At 42.4% G+C, this 16,763-nt stretch overlaps 1 protein-coding gene across 2 annotated transcripts in view; it reads left to right on the forward strand.

Annotated features, from left to right (window-relative positions):
• The window catches only part of ST3GAL6 (ST3 beta-galactoside alpha-2,3-sialyltransferase 6), a 78,191-nt gene that overhangs the window by 1,988 nt on the left and 59,440 nt on the right, over positions 1-16,763 (forward strand). The window contains exons 2-3 of one of the 2 annotated variants that reach the window (XM_019283753.3): positions 1,013-1,149; positions 3,538-3,624. The gene's annotated coding sequence lies outside the window, so the exon portion shown is untranslated. Of the gene's footprint in view, positions 1-1,012; positions 1,150-3,537; positions 3,625-14,043; positions 14,148-16,763 lie in introns of those variants that run through there. The other variant, XM_019283752.3, reaches the window with a different exon arrangement.

Here is a 16,763-nt window from a genome sequence, read left to right on the forward strand (position 1 = left end):
AGCTCTGTCTTTGGGTGGACAACAAGCAAGTCAGGAGCTTAGGGGTTAGGATTAAAGGGCAGACTAGTAAGGGTGACACTGATGTGGGTGTCTGCTACAGGCCACCCAAGCAGGAGAAAGTGGACAAGGCCTTCTACAGGCAGCTTGAAGCAGCCTCACAGTCACAGGCCCTGGGTCTGGCGGGGGACTTTAACTACCCTGACACCCGCTGGAGAAGCAAGGTGACAAAAGTGATATGGGGACTGGAGTATCTCTCTTATGAGGAAAGACTGAGGGAGCTGGGCCTGTTCAGTCTGGAGAAGAGATGGCTGAGAGGGAACCTCATCAGTGTCTACGAATAACTGAAGGGAGGGTGTCAGGAGAATGGATCCAGGCTCTGCTCAGTGGTACCAAGCAATGGAACAAGAAGGCATCGAGTAGAAACTGATGCACAAGAAGTTCCACCTGAACAGGAGGAAGAATTTCTTTACTGTGAGCAAGCACTGGAACAGGATGCCCAGAGAAAATGTGGAGTCACCCTCACTGGAGAACCATCTGGACACAATCCTGTGCCATGTACTCTGGGATGGCCCTGCTTGAGCAGGGAGGTTGGAGCAGATGATCCACTGTGGTCCCTTCCAACCTACCCAGATGTGATTCGGTGAAAATAAGAATTCAGAATAATAAAGAGAAGGTCTGTGTAGAGCCAGATGTTGAAAGGTACTGCATAGCACCAAAATGGCTCAGCCCTGCTAAGACTGCACTTTGGTATGGGACTGTTCCTTGGAAACGATGATCTGGTATTTCAGGACTGATTTGTACCTGTAGTACCCAAGCACAGATCAGTTTCAAGGATGGCTCTGTGGAAAGTGTGGAGATTAATCATTATTATAGATCTGAGCTTCATTATCTGCTTCTTTTCACTGCAGGGTATTTTGAGGGGGGGAGTGTCTGTGTGTATAAAGTGATAACGTTTGCTTGAAGGCACAGTTCATGTTCTCATTTCTGATCTGATTCTGTTCTTTGGCAGCAGAAGATGCTGTGAAGCTGCTGAAGCTCTGCAACGAGGAACGGAAGATGTCTGAGCTCGTCTCTTCTGAGCTCGGCTCTCTTCTGCCATCAGCTGGAGAAGGGGATCCCTGATGAGCCCGGAAAGCCGACTCACTGGAGGTAGGACTGAAGGCAGGAATGTGTTAAGAGCGATCTGGGGCTTGTAAATAGCTTGGAACAGCACAGTGCATACTGTTTATCATGAAAACGTTTAGATAAATCCAGTAGATACGATTTGAGAAAAAACTGAGCTATCACTTCCAGCCCTGGATAAAGAACTGTGGAAAGAGCTGATAGAGCAGTCAAAACCCCTAAGATGGTAGTGCCCTTCCAAGCTATTTACTATAGTAAAGCTCTGCTCTTTGAATGTTTTTTTTTTAGACACTATTAAAAACAAATAAATATTGGGGCCATGTCGGGGTCCCTCCCCCCGCCATGTAGCCCTGGGAGAGGGGCCCTGGGGCGGGAAACACGGGGTTTCCCTACCCCTGGTCAGCCTCGTTCCCATTGTTTGGTTTGTGTTCCCCTGCACGGGCAAGGACCCTGGGGTCCTGTGACACTGACAGTTCCTCGGCAGAGCCCGGCCATGCGGCTGGAGAAATAAACATCTCTGAAACATCTACCAAGAATCGTTCCATATCTATTTCTTTTCCACGGCCTCCTTGTTTGATACATCGTGTTACAGAATCCCCACTGTAACAGGGCCAAGATATGTAAAATACCTTCATGATGATTTAATGTGTTGGTGGGTTTTTTTTCTGTACTAGGTTGAATGCAATCTTTGATTGATAACATCTGGTAGTTCAGCTGGATGGGACCTCTGGAGGTCTCTAGTCCAACCCCAGGGGTTCACCGTTCCCAGCCTGGATGAGGTTGTGCAAGGCCTTCCTTGTCCAGCTGCAGTTAGAAAACCTCATTCCTCGTTTTGCCTGGGCTCCTGCCTCAGCACTCCACCACCCCCACCAGGAAGAATCTGTTGAGAATTTTCTTTGCTGCAACCACATTGCCAGGTCAATGTCTTGCTCTTGCTGCTGAAGTTTGGAAGTATGACTGCTTTACAGACTGGGATTTCTCAGGCTGGATGCCTGGTCAGGCTCCACCCTCTGTTGGTGGTGAGGAGGAGTGACAGAGTGTAAAACACTTAGACTGTTTCTGTGCTGAATCCTCTCACGTTAGCTCCTTGTGAGGACCTCCTCTCTGGCAGCATGTTAAGGCTGAAACATCAGCCAAGTACTGATGTGTGTGAGATGCTCAGCAGAGATATGAGGCAAGAAAATGACAGCTCACATTTTGAGCTGCATTTTCAGTGCACAGTGGTGGTGTGTAAGGTGGGCCTTTCTGTGGAAATACTAATGGAAGAGGAAAAAGGCACTCAGAGTTTAGCTTAGGGCCAAAAGGAAAACCTGGAATTGGTCTTGCATTTACCTGAACAAGAACTTAATCTGAGGAAATGTACCTTGTGGTTTTTTAGAGGGCTAGGTGAAATTCCAAGGTCTTGACCTCCCTTGAAATCTCCGTGTCAGTTTTAAAAGTCTGACTAAAAATGTGCATGGTGAAATGACTTGGAATATTGTGTCTCTTAGTGTGTCATCCATTGTCATACCTTTATGTGTTGTGTAGTGAGAGTCTTGTGGTAGGTTTTGTTTTCAGTGACAGCAAAGCCATTTAGAATTGCTTTGTAGCCAAAACCTCTACTGGTGCAAGTGAGTGTGATTCTAAAGAAGGTTATAGGGCTACAGTGATTTCAAGTAGATTTAAAGAACTGGACTTCTATCTACAGTTTTATGTAAGGTGACCTCCTATGAAGAATACTTTTAATTTCGTTTCTTCTTTTTTGTTGTTTTTCCTATACTTTGAAGAGAGCTCTGAAGCTTCTCTGCTGCTGCTTGATTTTATGTGCTGTCTACCTTGGTTTGATTTTTTCTTTTTTTCAAATGAGGATTTATGGACAAAAATGATACTAACAAAAGAACAAGAGACACTGCATGTTCTACAGTAGCAAAGCATGGTCAGGTCTGATTCAGACTGAGACAGGCACATGCTTTCACTGAGACTGTTTGACACTTTTATTTTGAATACTAAATGAATACAGTTGCTTATCAGAAAATAGGAAGAAAAAGATGTGTTGAGAACAGAAAAACTCCCCATCAAGTTGGCATTTCTTTTACTTCTGAAGCTAAAAGAGCCATTTTCATCCAGTTTATCATACAAAGCATTGATTGTGACTTCAAAAAGATTTTGAGGGCTTGCAGTTAGACAAGTACTCTTGTTTAACAGAGGTCATCTCAAAGGTTTTGCATGACAGTACAAGTTGAATTAACTTATTATCTCAGTATGATAAAGTGAGAGAGAAGTGAAAGCTTTGGTGACTGAGCTGAACAGTAGGCAATGTGAAGGTAATAAAAGGAGGATGAAAACCTTTCCTTCTGCATCTGTCATCTCAGTAATTTGTCTGGATGGCAGATTCATAGGAATCCTCCTTTTTTTCTTTGCTTTTTTTTAATGCAGGATTGATTCCCCTTGGTGTATGAAGGAAGGAAAGGATAACTACAGAACAGGAAGCTGCTGGAATTCCTTCAAGCTACTTCCTGGAAGGTAAGAGGAGTTATGCAGTGCCTTACTAAAAGCTTGTAGCAGGTTCACTTCATAAACCAGGTGGAAACACCGATTAAGTGTGCTGGTTTGGTTCAAAATATCCATTACTTACTTTTTTTTTCCTTCTGTGAGATATGAATTAGGAGAAAATCAAAGAGAATATAAAGAAGTTTCTTAACAGACCTAAAAGAAAGGAAAAAAGTCAGACTAAACCTTCAGAACACTTTCCTCCCCCCACCTTTCTCTCTTGTCCCACTGACAACGTAAAGACAACCCTTGAGATTTTCAGTCAGTTTACCACCTCTATAATAATCTTTTTCAGTTCACTTAGGGAGAGGAGTCTCTCTTGCTCATGCTATGGAGAGGACACATCTCCACAAGAAACAGTTCTCTCAGTATCACAGTGAGACAGCCGCCCGGGATGGTTCTCTGCTTGCATGTGAGAGTCCCTTCCCTCGACTTACAGCTTTCCCACAACTGCTTTCGAGGGTCCAATCTTGAGCTACTGGGGTACCATTTTAAGGATGAGCTGTTCAGAAGCAAAGGTTCTCTTCACCTATCTCTGGGAGCATCTTCATCTCTAGGAACAGAGGTCTTCTTCCCTGGGAGCAAGGCTCTTCATCACTTTCATCTCTCTCTGTCCAAGCTTACCATCAAATCACAGCTACTTCAACATTTGCTTATTTCAGCACAGGTACTTTTGCTCACAATTGCCAATTTGAACGCTCCACCCCCCCCCCATGCTTCATGAAATTATAATGGGTACTCTGATGTATCATAGTCCATCACCATAGCTTTACAACAGAATTTCAGCTTCTAAGCTTGAACCATCTCCTCTTTCTCCTCCCTCAGGGTTTCAGCTCTTCGTTCTTCACTGACTTTGGTGACATTATGGTGTTTTCTTCACTTGCCTTCACCTTCCCTCTTCCTCTGACTCGGGAGAGGATTGATATCTGGAGGCTTCATCTGTTCTGGAAGGAACTTAAAACGCTAAAAAGGTTCATCTCACCCGGGCCTTGCAGCTGGAATTCACCTCTCGCTGTTGGTCACATGGTCTTTGTCAGGCAGCGGCCTCAGATGAATTTTCGACCGCACTGGGGGGCCTGACCGAGCCGCGCCACAGGGCCACCTGCATGGAGCAGGGCTGCGGGTGGAGCAGGGCTGCATGGCTCCAGGATGGCTGTCTCCCGGCCCGGCCCAGGCCGAGCAGGGCCCAGCCTGGCCCCACTGGCCGCGCTGCGAGTCCCCAGTTACCTGTCCGAAAGCCGGAAGCAAGAGAGGCTTTCCCGGGCTCTGTTTGTTCTTAAATGTGGATCACAGAGGCGTGTCAAGCTTCTTAAGTGGCTTTAAAAAGTTGCCAATATTCAAACTAGCCAGTTGATTGGTTCTGTCGAGTCATAGAGAAAGCTGTAAGCACCTATTTGCAAGAGAATCACTTCTGTGGCTGAAGCCCTCTTTACTAAAAACCCAAACTATACTAAACCATGACATAACTTTCTTCCACTGTTGGCCGATCACCTTTGCATAGTTAATAAAAGAGAAGTGAAAAAGTGAGATATAGAGGTTTGCACTAACAGGCCCCAAAATGTGCTTGCGTGCAGTCTCCTCTGGAAATGTACCAGCACTCCAGGTCAGGTACTTCATCTTCCCTGTGATGAGATCCATTGTTTTCCCACTTCCTCTGTGCCCTTCCTTGAGCTCTGCCTTCAGATTTTCAGTCACATGGCACCATCTTCACAAAACATTAGGAATTTTCCCCAACCATAGCTATTGCATATGTGACTTCATCCTGGCTAAAAAGCCAAAGCATGACCTCTCTCCCAGGTTTCCAAGGAAAGGAAAAGAAGGAGCAGAAGTGATCTGTTGGCAAGAATTCTTTTCTTGTACTGAGATCCAAGGTGATCACTCCCCTGCCCTAGTGTTACAATTAATTTTTTTTTTGCAGCCGCTATAGATGCTTATACACACTAAATGTAATGTTTACTGTTATGAAAGGCCATCCAGAAGCCAAAATACATACCCCTCTGTCCTCCCTGGAGTAATAGGTACATTTTTTATGATTAAGCTAAAGGACTAGCTGAGTTAGGTCACAAGTCTTAAGAGACTTGTGTCTGCACCTATTTCTGAGTAACAGACATACATTGCGGTAATGTAATTGAAATTTCTTTACTGTCTGGGCAGCTCTATGGAGCTGGAGATATAGTCTTTGAAAAACTATTGTACAACTACAGAAGTGAACTTCAAATTTGTAGATTTAAAATCATGTGCTTATTCTCCCCTAAGTTCAGTATGCCCATCAAGAAGCCTTGATTCTAAGGGTGTCAGAAAGTACAACACATTTCATTATGGCGTAAAATGAGACCTTTCTCACTCTTGCAAGAGAGATGCTAAAACTTTTCTCTGTGGTAACGTCAGCAACTTGAATTAAAAGAGCTGCCTTTAGTATTTTGTGTGTCCATAACCTTTTCTGGTGTAAGGTGAGGGGGCACAATGAAAGCTATGTCAGTAGGTTCTAGTTCATCTTTAATCCACTGGACTAAACCATATTCATACCAATACTTTATAAATTTCTTTTGTAGACCTTGCTGCAGTTTTCAAGATTTTTGAATGAGAAAACCTCTCAAACTGCACTTGCCCATCAGATTTCTGTAAGATACATATAAATGAACATCATACAGTATTCTGCAGGGTTCTTAAAAAAATAATTACAGTTATTGAGATAGAAATCTTCAGAAGAAAGTGGCTGTATTGGTGCCACCACCCACCACAGGATTATCAGGAAGACTAGAGGCAGGGAGGGTTGTGATGCATATGTTGAGAATCAAAAGGGGGCTTGTAGCGGGTTCAGTTCGGAACCCGGGCGGAAACACCAATTAAGCGCAGTGGTTTGGTTTAAAATATCCATTACTTACTTATTTTCCTTCTGTGAGATAAGAATTAGCAGAAAGCAAAGCAGGCACAAAATTTAAACAGTTGCAGTACAAAGAAAGAGTTTTATTACTAATAGTATTAAAAGTAAAGAGAAATAACAAGAAATTAAAGCAAACCTCCTCCCCCTTTCCTCCTTTTACCCAACTCACACAAAGGGTAACAGAACATGGGATTTTAGTCAGTGTTGCAGTTCTTGATAAGTCTCTTTCATATGCTTAAGGAAAAAAAGGGTTTTCTTCAGCTGCACGTGGTTCCCAAACTGCCACCAACAGCAGACCCGCCCGGAAAGAAACAATCTGCTGTGGTGTAAAACATCTCTTCCATGAAAATCTCGCAGTTCTTTCACACTGCCAAACATAGGCTATTACATGAGGTTATTAATCTTTTTAAGGATGAGTTATTTTGGCCTGAACACAAAGGCTTTCTTCGCCACAAGTCTCTAAAAGCCTCTCACTGCTTCTATATTGCCTGGCGTAGGCACTCTTCACAATTTTCATGGGCCACATGTGAATTTTTCGTCCCCCCATGTACTTCAAATGGATTAAAGAGACAAACAGTTTGTGGTATTACAGTTCCTTACCACGGCATGCAAGAAGTTTTTTAAGCTACGCGCGAGAATCGCGGCACCGCCCTCTTTTCTCCCGTCGCCATGCTCAGCTCCGTCCCACGGGACTCACTTTCTCTCTGGCTCTGACGCCGCCATGCTGAAGGGTGTTCTTGTTCAGGCTTTACGGTGGAGAAAGCCTCGCTCCCTCTGTGCTGCTGGCTGCGTGGTGTCTTCTTCAGTTCAGCACGAAGTGTGCTGGCTGCAGACAGGAGGCTACGCTGGCTCCCACTGGCTCTGCCGGCTCTGCGTGTGGAGAGGAGAGGGACCCGCCTGTCCCCAGAAGCCGCGCCGGATGGGTTTAGCTGTGTGGCACTCCATGGCTGGTTTTAGCTGCGTGGCACTCCATGGCTGGTTTTAGCTGCCTGCGGCTCTGGGATATTTCCTCCCCCCAGTGGCCCAGGGTCTGTGCCGCGGCGTTGGGAAAAGGGGAGGAGGGTAGGGGCCCCGGCCCGGCTCCGAGGCCCCCTCCACCTTCCAGCAGGCGAGCTGGGACAAAACGCAATTCCCGCCTTTCCGTGCAGTTTAAATATGTAAACTGTGAGAAGCGTCATTAGTCTAAAAGACTGTCCATCAACTCAGGTTCAACCCACTACAGGGCTTTAGGACAGAAAAGCAATTTCCATGGGAAAAGGTGCTATGCTCACCCTTGCTGACAGGGAAGGCGACCAATGTTAAGACTTGTGGGCAGTACACAGGAGGGCTTCTGTGGTCGTTCTGAAGCTGGCAGTTTGGCACTTATGATGGCCCCTGGCTCAGGCATTTTTAACCTGGTGTGGTGGGACTCATTTACCCTCTGGTAGAACTGTAGGCTTAATGCACTATCTTTATCTGGCCTTTACAATGTACTGCAGGGATAAGGTAAGGAATTTTATGGACAAGAAGATAAGCTGTTTTTCTTCCATCGCCTCCAGAAAACTACCAATAAAGCCTGCTTAGTCCATTATTTGCTGTCAAGTAAGAGATAACTCCTTCCTCATGCTGTTAGTCCATAGAAGTTATAACTACAGGTTTTGCCATGGCCATTACTCAATTACCAGATCTAACTATCTGACCTGACTAAAAGCAAGCCAAATCCAAAAGCAATATGCCAGGCAAGTAGAAGAATAAGGCACAATACTCCAGCCAGATATGTTCCCAGACTATGTGTGTTTTCACTTTAGGGATTTCCTGAAACTGGTGTGATTGATGTAGTTAGTGACTGTCAACAGGTCTCTCTTCTAAATGCTTTTTCAGTCTCTCTTGAGAATTTTCTGCAGCTAGAAAATCCTCAGGCAAGGAGCATTGTGGTCTGTAGAGCTTGCCTAGAACATAGCTCCTCTTAGCATCATTGATGGCTCATTCTTGAATATCTGAAGAGACAGTGAAGAGTTTTTCCTATCCATGCCATCAGGCCCATCTCTGCACCAGGGTGGAGAATCTTAACCCTTTAGCTCCTTGTATGGTGACCACTGTCCCCTCACGCAAAGGATGTGTCAGGAACACGTTGCTTACCTATGAAAATGTATGTGTTTCTCAACCTGAAACTTCATCAGCAGGCTAGTGAATTCCTAAATTAACTCACTGCCTTCAGCAGTTTTTCTTCTCTCAAAAGTCTAAAAGACAAAGAAGAGTGTTTTGTTACTGCCTGTTCTTGTGTCTGGTTTGAAAAGAAGCACCTTAAAAGGCCAGATGGTAAAAATCTTGTCAGCACTCAGATTGCAGTCTTGCCTAAAATGAATCACCCTCTATTGAATCACAGCTTTCACTTCCTTCATTGCCTGAATTTTCTAATCTTTCACTTCACACTGGTTTAGGCCTGTGGACAGGGCAAAGTCACCAAAGTGGAAATATCACACCAGAGATCGAGTCTGAGGACTGCAGAGACAAGTCTAGGCAGAGTGCTAGGGACTGGGCTAGAGTGGAGAAGTGGAGCAAACCCCCTACAGATGGGGGTACTTGGAGGAGAGCAGAAGCAGAGGCAGGGAGCAGAAGCTTCTGGGGAAAAGTTGGGACAGTTCGTTTGGACACTACTAAAAAGTAATTAAAAGTTAGCTTTCCAAAGTGGGCTGAAGTCCTGCAAGGGAGCCCTGTTGGGTAGTGTGAGTTGCAAGGACTGAAATGAATTTGAGTCAGTGTATTGAAAACCATAGAGTCAAATTCTAACTGATAGTAGAGCCTATCAAGAACTTACTCTGTACAACTCCCTACCAGATATCTCAAAAATGCTGATTAGGTGTAGGATGTTGCAGGGCACCTGCACCATCTCAGCATTAGACTTCCTTTTTTTTTGTTTATTTCTAAAAATTGGCCTTCTTTCCAGGGCCTGCCTTGTCATGAGTTCCGTGGGATTTCATTGTCTTTTCAGCTTTTAAATGAAATGGAGTGTCCTAGACAACACAGGATCTTAGCACTGCATTATCTCCCCCTTCTGGGTACTTGTTCTGTTTCATTCTTTTTCAGCATAAAAACCCCTAGAGCCCTGTCCCGATGCCTTCCTTCCCCAGTTCTTCAAAACTGCCTTGAAAACCCCTGGCAAGACGGTCACATGCCCATCACTGGTTTTCCCCCGGGATCCAGTGTCTTCTGGTAACACAAGTCATTACAGTTGCTCTCCTGAGAACTACTTTTCATGAGAGAACTGCTTTCTACTCATTCTTGGGTAACAATCCTGCAACTTTTCCTCTCCCGCAAGTTTCAAACGTTTTCTCTTTTCTGGACTTCCTCATTCTCCACTAATGTAGGATATGACCTGTCACAGGAGCATGGTGCCTTCTTCCTGGAGAACCAATATCTCCCTCTAAATTTCTTAATAAGAGGCCTTGGAGAAATTCTCTTTTCACCTACCAAAAGAAGAAGTAAGAAGATGATTTTATTTTAAAACAAGGGGCCATGTGAAAACCATGGAACGTGGGGCCCTACCTGCTTCTGTTGATTCTTAAGGTAGGCTGTCTCTTAGGTGATAAAGATGAGTTGCACAGTAAAAAACTAGATTTTAAAGTGGACTTTAATCCATTAGTTTTTACAGTCTGTATCTTAAACAGGTAAAGGGCTTCATGTGTTAACTGTGGAACATGGAGGGTACAGGCATGGTGCACTAGCTGAATAGTTGTTCCATTGCCTCACCCTGGTATCAGTGTGACCCTTCTCTATCACTGTGATCTGTTTCGTTAAATTCAGCTATAAGAAGAGATATTGCACATACAATATTCAGCTATCTCAGAACCGCGCATCATGTCCTGTAAGCTTGTAGAGCATTATTTGAACTGTCCAATGTAACAGAAAAGTGGGTTATTTTTAATAGTGCTGTAACTATTTCTCTAGCTAATTCAAACCATATATCAGTGTTAATATGCTTTGTTAGACTGTGGAATTGTGGAAGATACTGTTCTAAAACATATTGACTCATTCCTGTTACATTTTCCTGGCAGCTTTGTCACAGGATTATAGTGATATTACTACTGAATGACTTTGAGGGCTTCATGAAAGCAAGAGCATTCTAGAGAGAAGAAACCTTTCTTGAAGAATAATGTCACAATACAGAAAATGGGCAAGGTTCTTTAATTCTTGTAATTTTTAAACTGACTGATTTCTTGCTAATTTGAAGTCAATGTAATCTGAATCTTAGTTATTTCAGTTACACTTGTAAAAGACAAATTACTTAACCACTCAGAGTTCTGTATGTTTTAATGCTTGCTGTATACTTTTTTTGTATAATTTTTGACAAGTTCTCCATAAATTCAGGTAGCAGGATACAGCTTGCATTGAACAGTTTGATATATTTGATTGATTTGTTTAATGCTGAGGTCTTTGGATCTTGAGAAATGTTTTCCACTAGCATGTTTTCCAGCCCTTCTGGAAGTACTGGAAGGTGAACTCTTAACAGCTGTCACTCATTAGTTTGAGCAATTTCTTTGTTTAAAGTACAAAACCTTGGGCTTATTCTGAAAGGGAGACCTACTGGATCCCTGAAGGGTTTGGTTGTTATTTAGTGAGTTCAGAAACTGTTGAGAGTCAATGCAATTCTTTTTCTGAAAGTTTTCTCCGTATTGTGGGTATGGCGATGGCAAAAGATAAAATGTATGTTTTATCTTTAAGTTCCTTGTTTTGTCTCTATATCTCCTTTCCTACTTGTAAATCAAGCCCCTGTCCCACAGAGGATTGTGGGACACACACTGCTGATAGTGGTTCTGCTGCTGCTGACCTGGTATTCAGCATATGGTTTGTGGGTGATTAGGGAGGGGATTATTCTAGCACAGAAAAAGAAGTCAGAGTGCCTACGGAAATTACCAGGAGCAGGCTTAAACCAAGCAAAAGCCAGTTCTTTTTACATAGCACAATGGAAATAAACTGAGACTGAGAGGCACAGGATGTTACAGGGACCAGGGCTGAAAATGAGCTTTAAAAAGGAACTAAGAAAATCACAGAAATGCTTTTAAGTGCACAGATGCAAAATGAGCTTCTGGCTCTGGCTGTCCCTGAACAGCAAATTAGCAGGTCTCACTGGGGTGTATTAGAAGAAGAGTCAATCCTGCCCCATTTTTTTTACTCTTTCCCAAAGTACCCATTACTGGCCACTGTCAGAGGAAGGAGCCTGGCTTTTTATAGGTTTGGTCTGATTCACTGTGGCTGTCCTTATGTCACTGACCCCCAACATCTGGGAAGCAGGAGCGGGATTCATGGCTGAGTACACATTTTCTAGTGTGCAGAAAAAAAAGGTGGAAGTCATGTCCTCAGTCACACCACAACCTGCTCTCACTTTGTTAATATGCAAGGTTAATCTGCATAAACACATCTGCTTCACCTAAACGCATGCCCTAGATGAAGAGCAGAAGGGCATTAGATAATTGGGATGGTTTGAGATGAAAGAGTAAAACAACATCAAATTACTCTTAATTCTGCTGTGCTCTTATTTGGTTAGCTTGCAAATATTCAGGGATAGCATGAAAAATTATGCCTTCCAGTGTAGTACAATGCCAGGAATGTAATCCACAGTTTGTCCTCAATCCCATGAGGATCCTTTCAAATGTTTCCAGTGCTTTTGGCAGGAATATTATATTACGAAATCTAGGATGCTTGCCAGAAAGAGAAAAAAGAAGGTTCACAATAAAAGCAATGCCCCTGCTCTATGCTTCTGCAGGAGCAAAATGGCCTGTCAGTATGGACTATAACTTTCAAAATAAAACAAATTAAAAGGGCAATTTCTCATAAGTGTCTTACAGCAATCTGTTCCAGTACCCACCGTTTGGTGCCTGATGACAACTAAGTGAAGGTGATTGAATTGCCAGTATATTAAGCTGTTCTTTTGAGCTAAAAGTATTTATCTGTCCCATTTCCAGCTCAGGCTGGGTCCTGAGCTCCAGAGCCTGACTCTATTTTTTCTGTTGATTGGAAGGAACTTGCAGAATACAGCAAGATTGTTTCACATTCACTCTGATACAACCAAGGCCAAGTCCAAAGATTGCTTGTTTTGTTGAATTTACCATAAGAAGGTGTTGATACTTTTGTAAACTAAATCCTTGACTATACAAGGAATTCCAAGAAGAGAGAGTTGGAGAATTGTAAAGTCTTGAATATATGTCAAGCCTCCTTTGAGGCATGAATTACGTGGAACTCAAGACTTGCTTTATTTGTCAAGGTGAATTCCCATTTGTCTTTAGAGACTGAGCTTTTGGCCATTTTTGATAAAATTGTTATACTAGGGTACTGGCATGGGTATAAGCTCCCCACTAGGGAAAAGGACAAATTAGAAACTTTTTCTAGTTAGTTGATACTGGAAAATTTTCATCTTACATCAGACATGTTGATTTTGACACATTTTCCTTCTTTTGGAAACTGTGGAACGGGTTACCTAGAGAATATGTAGATGCCTTATTCTTGGCTTTGAGCAACCTGGTCTAGTAGAAGGTGTCCCTGCCCATGGCAGGGATTTTAGAAGTAGATGACCTTTTAAGGTCCCTTCCAACCCAAACCATTCTATGATTTTGTGATTTTCTCTGTCCCACACAGCTGCTTTCCAGGGCCAGCAGAGAAGTGTCTGACATTCTCATCCCTTCTAGGCAATTCTCCAGTTGTTTCTGCAAGAGACAAAACCACCAATGATCTATTTAGTAATAAATTTGAGTTTTACTACTCTATTTGTATTATTTTCCTCTGGCTTTATTAAAGAACTGTCCTTAAGATCAGCTAGAGGTTAATTTAGAAATTCCAGCTGTACCTTACCCAAAATGCACATCTTACAGAATACAAAGGTGTATAGATGTCACTTTATTGGCTATTATTTTAACATAAGAGGAGTATCAGCTTCAGTCTCCAGATTTTTCACAGTGCCTACCCCATCCAGGTCCATTGATGTTATGATGATGTAAACAAAATGTGATGTAGTTACATAAAGCTGGTACCAGTATTTTATTGCTGCACCAATGCTAAGAAGTCTTCATGGGTGGTGCTGTACTTTGCTGGTGCCTCCTACTTCAGAAATATACTAACTCAGGCATGAATGTCACAAAGTCAGTGTTACTTTCTGTCAAAAATGGAGTGGCTGAAAAACACTTTTGTCATCCATATCAGACAGTTGCACTTTTTTGTGGTGGCAGGAAAGGGTGGAGAGGAAGAAGTGTTGACCTAGGGTTTGCTTTCATGCTTATCTTTCTTGTTTTTTCTTGTTCTAAGGGATATTAATATCTGCAGCTGGGGATCACCTGCAGCTGCATGTCTTACCTTACCAGGAAGACCTACACAAGCTGTCGAATTTGCACCAGATATGTTAGAAGCCACATCCTGCATCACATGCATAATTGCAGCCAAAAATGGCAAATAGGACACATTTTACACTTGGTGCTCCAGTTTTGCTGAACATAACCATGACACAGCATCTACCTTGGTATTTTTATTCTTTTTTACAGCTCTGTTCAGATGAAAGGGTTTGAAAGAATGCTGAAACTAGAAGGAAGGTGGCGGATCAAATATGTGGAGGAGCAATGCACACTCTGCCTCTCTTGTGAAAAAGGTAGATACAGATTCTGGAAAGCTTTATAGGCATGAAGCTTGTCAAACCCATCACACATTTTTCAGGGGAAGCCAGGCATGTATTCAAGAAAATGTTGCTGGCAACACTAAAGTTGCCAAAAAAAAATAGCAGCACTGCTTTCTAAATATAAGTTTCTCTTCCTTTTATATCATAAATCACTAGTTAATTTCATCAAAGGAAATCATAAGATATATTTTTCTTGTTAACTGTATACCTAGTGACATTGTTTCTTCCTTTTGAAGATCAACTTGACCTTTTGTTAAAACAATACCACAGGGTAACTCATTAGTGTTAAGGAGAAGGGGTAAGGCAGTAGCACTGAGAGAGAAGCACATTGAGGTTTCCAACTTGTCATTGTCAAAAATACATGTAGCCGAGTGACAGCGTGTTCAGCTAATTTCACACAGCAGTTATTTTGCTCTGTGACCTCTGTTTTCAAAACCTTGAATCTTAACCAATATAAAAGCAAGTCATGTACATCTACTGAAAAAGATACATTTCAAAGGCTCTCTGGCAAGTCATCATGGAAACTCCAGTTCTGTAACTGCCATGTTTGCCGAGCGCCTGTGAAGGAGCATCGACTGCAGAAACAGCCATTTCATGTGCCTGTGCTGCAAACCGTGTTACCTTGGCATTGTAATGTGAGCGATTAAAATGCAGAAATAGTTGAGTGCATGGGATATCTGAGGCTAACCATGCTGAATAATTAGCTTCACAGTAATCAGAAGCAAACTACCCAGCATTTGAACAAGAAATCGTGGCCTCTTTTCTGTGTAGAGACAAAAAAATGAAACAAAATTAACTGGAACACAATCTCAGATAGGCTTGGATTCCCAAATGAAAGAAAGAAAAAAGGAAAAGAACACAAATTCAACAACTGAATCCAAAGCCTCCAGTAGGCTTCAGACTTAGCATGGCAGGATCCAGGGAGAGTGGAGCCCAAAAATTTTTTTTTGCAAGGTTTATTGATGTATGTTATAGCCCTTGGGAAATTGTGGTAATCACCTATCTTCCCATTAAGAAGTGACTCTGTCATGAAACTCTCTGCTTCTTACATTATGTTGTGGAGGTTTGGTAAAAAGCCTTCACCCCCCAACTTTTAGCATATGGTTGCACTGCTTAGTGCTGGCATGAAAATAAATAGCAGCAGTTTGGGACTCACGCTGCTTTTCTGGTTTGTTTGTTTGTTGTATTTTTCATGTTTGCTGCTGTTTCATTATAACAGCCTGGATAGGATATGGGGTGCTTTAGTTGAGAAGAAATTTGTCATTCATATTTTTTTTTATTAGTGTTCTTAAGGCATGTTGGTCCAATCATATTAACTGTAAAGACTGAGCAGTGATTAATGAACCTTTTGGAGAATGTAGGTGAGTTCTGTTTCACATTACATTCTGATGAGTACAAGGACAACTACCAACATTTTCAAAATGTTTGCTAATGCTGCAAGCTTCAATATCTGGGACATTTGCTAGGCCCTGTTAAAACAACTTGGATTCATGTTGTCAGACCATATGCCTTTAAAAAATAATTGCCAACCAGAAACACTGGCCATGGGATTTTAGAATGTGTTCACTTCTTAAGTCTCATATTGAAAGATGCTGAGGACCTGCAGCCCTGGTTCTTACTGCTGAGAGCTACTTCCCCTTGGGACTTCTGAAAACTGGCAGAATGTGTTGCCAGCTAAGTATCCAAAAATGACTGTTTGAGTCATTCAGCAGTAAGCACCCTGGGGACTCACCAGGCTTCCTGTTCTGCATTTATGCAGTGTGTAATATAGGGGTCTGGATCCGAGTGTCTTATGAGCTATGTAATACACTAGATATTAACAGTAGTCATAACTAAGGAATATGGTTTGGCTGCTTCTGAGTTCATAATTTTCAAATCTTGCAGAACTGAATGTAGAAATCCAGAGTCTCTAGACCTCAGCCTTCATCATTTGAGTAGCAGGCGATCCATTGCACTAGTTATTCAGTTCTATATACAGCACTTCCCCACAAAGTAAAATAAAAAGTATGAGATGGAGAGAAGATACTTGATGCAGTGTCTGCTGTTTTGTTTGCTGAAATGGCATTTACAACTCTGCAGTGTGCAACTGGAAATTAGGCCTCCTATTGCCAGGTCCAATGTAAACATGCTGGAAGGTACAATTTTTTCCACACAATTCTTTTAAAATGAGATTGTCTGTAAAATTTGTATTTGGGCACTGAGATTATCAGCAGAGTTTAAGGAATGGTTAGGAGATGCAACATTGCCCAAGCCATCCATTTAAAGATCATTCAAAGATCACTCAAAGTCACAAGATTTATTTAAAATACATAATAACTTAGGGTTCTTCTCTATTTGCCATCTTGCCTGGGGGGTCAGACTTTTCAGCTTTAGATCTTTAACCAGGCTGATGAAAGACTAGTTTTATCAAGGCAGCTGAAGGTTATGTGTAGACATGTGATTGCATGAGTTAGCCTTCAGACAGAAAAGCAGATATTACACTATTTAGCAACGTGGAGTAGCATTATTGTCCTTTTAAATTGCTTTTCAGCACCAGTGAAAGATGGTATTTCTAGTAATTCTTCCTAAGAATATGAATGGACCCTTTTG

Source organism: Corvus cornix, chromosome 1 (assembly GCF_000738735.6).
Source record: "Corvus cornix cornix isolate S_Up_H32 chromosome 1, ASM73873v5, whole genome shotgun sequence".
NCBI lineage: Eukaryota > Metazoa > Chordata > Aves > Passeriformes > Corvidae > Corvus > Corvus cornix.